At 35.6% G+C, this 3,382-nt stretch overlaps 1 long non-coding RNA gene across 1 annotated transcript in view; it reads right to left on the reverse strand.

Annotated features, from left to right (window-relative positions):
- LOC122074827 overlaps window positions 1-3,376 on the reverse strand; it is a 6,072-nt gene extending 2,696 nt beyond the window's left edge. The window contains exons 1-2 of the long non-coding RNA XR_006139059.1: window positions 2,401-3,376; window positions 1,273-1,364 (exon numbers count right to left, since the gene is read on the reverse strand). This is a non-coding gene — a long non-coding RNA (uncharacterized LOC122074827). The remainder of the gene's footprint in view (window positions 1-1,272; window positions 1,365-2,400) is intronic.
- Window positions 3,377-3,382: the final 6 nt, after the last annotated feature.

The following is a 3,382-nucleotide window of genomic DNA, read 5'->3' on the forward strand; positions in this document are numbered from 1 at the left end:
TCTCTAAAAAAAAAAAAAATGCTAGTGAAGGTGTGAATATTTGCTTTTATTGAATTGTTGTCGTTTGAGGGATCAGAGTAATATTCAATTTAATTTGGAATTTTTTTCGTTCTATTAAAATATTTGAGTAGTAATTTGGATATAATGTCATTCTTGTAGGTTTCGTTGTTTTCAAACGTATAGAGAAGGAAGAAGAGAGAGGATCGCAGCGGTGAACGGAGATGAAGAGAGAGGAGGAAGAAAGAGGTGGGAGATGGTGAAGACAGTTTGGCAACTTGGTCTCTTCTCGTGGAGCAATGACCAAGAAGGGAGGAGGGTTTGAAAATTAAAAGAGAGCAGATTTGGCTGTTTTGACCCGAAATCCATAATAGTTGAGACCCAACTCCTTTCTTCATCGCTAGACGTTGGATCGACTAATACCACATGTAAACAGCTAAAAGCGTCTCCGCCGGATCGCATCTCCACAGACGATGTTTTCCCTGATTGTTTCCTACCTGTCACCGACCAAAAAGGAGAGAGATACATCATTTATGATTCTTCTGTTTTTTATTTTTTATTATTTATTTATTTATTTATTTATTTTGAATAAAGTATACTCTCGTTTATTTGAAAGCCAATGATATAGCTGAAGAAGCCAAAAAGTGAACTGAGACCACATAGATGAAAATTATATTTTATTACACGCAAGAAATCTTCTCTGGTGTTGGTTTTTGTTTTTTGGAATTAATAAATGCATTATTTTTTTCTTCTTTTGAAGGGGTTATTGAATGTCATCTCGACACAAAACGCATATACGTATATAACTTATGGAAGAAGGATAGGTATGCCATCGATATCAAGTATGTTAGCGGATAGCACCAACAGAAACACATGATGGAATATCATTCAAGAAGGATATGAGGGTCATTTCAGAAAAAAGGAAGAGAGAGATAGACACAATGGGTGCTAGCATACTTGATATCGGCGGCATACCCAACCTTTTCCCATAACTTTTATATGGAGAGGGAGAGAGAGAAAGTTCTAATTGAAAAATCACTAATTACATAAACAAAAATAGACCAACCTCTGATGATCTTCTGGTAAATTGTTGATCCAATTTATAAACAAGTACATTCTCTATATCATGGATTAATTGAAATTGAGAGGAAATTATCACTTCCATGAACCAATCTATTTAATGACTATAAATGAATTCTTCTCAAAAAAATTTAAAATAAATAATAAAAAAAAAAAGTTGAACACTGATTTATCATGGGTTGAATGAAACAATACCTTGAAATTATAAAATAAGAGAGGTGTTCTTTGTATGAGAAACTCAACATTGGCAATGAGGACCAATTAATAGAATGCTTTGGCCTAATTATCTGCAAAACAATAATAATACATTAACTCGTTCTGAAAAACAAGATCTGAATCTTCCATCATGTAAAGGATACCAACACACAATTGTTGAATTGAATTCAATGGACACACTAAATTTCCTTAATAAATGAAAAGACTGGTGATTTCCACCATTGCAACCGCTATTATAGGATAAGGTAGAACAAGAAGGCAATAGATAAAACTCAAAACAGTTTCTGAGGATGAACTGTTATGCTAAGTATGGATATTCCGCCCCTTTAATGGACTTCTTCATCCAAGCAACCTTCTTTAGGGGAATCAATTCTATTAGGTAATTGAATAGTTTAGGATAAATACCACCTTGAAGTCTCCAGGTAAAAGACAAAAATGGTAAGATAGAACAGAAAAAGGGAAAAAAAAACCCAATTAGCCATAACTACTATAGTGCTCTATGGCTGCCTTTGATAACTAGACAGAAAAATATAATGATTCCAGAATAGAGAAGAAAAAACAAAATGGATTTCGATAAAAATTGGTCTGGACACTAGAAAATGTGAAAAAAAAAAGAACGTGGATCAAGTTTTAGTATAGTTTAATCCACACAGATGGAATCCACCACAAGGTTTTTTCTTGGATGGATTCCATCAGTGTGGATCAGTTTAGTACCAGAATGGTTCTCGTACAAGAACATGATCCTCTCTTTGAAAAAACTAGGGGATATTAAAAGGCTCAAATGATGTTTCATCTTTCACATCGTGTTCAAAGCCAAATATAAGAGCCTAGACAGAACAAATTAATAGCAGAACAAGGTGGGTGGGTTGCTCTTCTAGGAAGAAGATCTCCACACTCTTGATCACAAAAAAAATAGGAGTCGGGGGAGGGAGATAATGGATGGTATCCTGCTTCCCTATTACATCCAAAAGGATACTAAGAAGAAACAAGCATAAGAAAGCAGGTAATGAGGTGACCTGAAAATCCAATCACAAAGATGAACAAAAAATCCAAAGAATAAAAGAAAAAAGAAAGCAGGGAATTTGCATTTATTATGTAGATTCATACCATGGTAGATGACCTTTTCTTTCTCAATTTCTCCCCCTTCTACCTCCGACCACTTCCTTCTGGCTTTCTCTGCTTGTGGGATTGTCTGCGTATGTAAAATATTCGGCAGTAAACACCTAAGCAGGGAGCAATAGAAAGGTTTGAGACTTTCTATCGTTGTGCAATTTCTTCTTCTTCATGGCAGAGAGTTTAAGTAGTAGGGTTGAGAGAGAGGATAGGGATGAGAAGGTTGAGTGTGAGGTGGTCGTGAATCGTGATTCAGTAATAAAGGAAATTTTTTAGGGTTGAAGCTTGACTATCCACGGAGTCCTTGCCTTTCCTTTTATCATTTCTGCACGCCACTCATGGTTTTAGTGCCCAAAGTATCTGATCAGGTATCATCCATCCCAAAAATCGATATGGTACTGAAACAAGTTGGTATCAGATCATCGACCAAATAGAAACACCTTTGATTTTCCTTAAAACAGGTTTTTAACATTTTACTATTGATCTGTACCATTCAACCAATACAATATCAGTTAGGTATCAGATTTAGGAACACTCAAACCCGATATTTCCTACCAGATATAAATATCCCCACAGTTTTCCTACTTTAGGTTGTGGCATTGCAATCTTCATGTGAAGAGCACATGCATCCAGTGAAACCCGACAAAAAAAAAAAACTCTAATCAGAGTTCGGTGAATCTTCACTTACGTGAATGTACATGAAGATTCACCGAACTCCTCTAATCATACTAGATTTTTTTTTTTGGGTAAATAAATTGTAGGTTGAGTATTTTACAGCTAAGATCACGCGAGTTCAGTTCCTCTGAACATACGTTCACTTACACTTACACGTCATATAACATTTGTCTCACTATAGTATCGTACTTTTTCATAAACGACAAAAGGTCGGTGGTCAGTTAGCACATGATACAAGCTCTTCCAAGCTTGACGTAGACTGAACTTTTCAAGGCTTTGAAGGGGTAGGAAATCTTCATGG

Source organism: Macadamia integrifolia, chromosome 3 (genome assembly GCF_013358625.1).
Source record: "Macadamia integrifolia cultivar HAES 741 chromosome 3, SCU_Mint_v3, whole genome shotgun sequence".
NCBI lineage: Eukaryota > Viridiplantae > Streptophyta > Magnoliopsida > Proteales > Proteaceae > Macadamia > Macadamia integrifolia.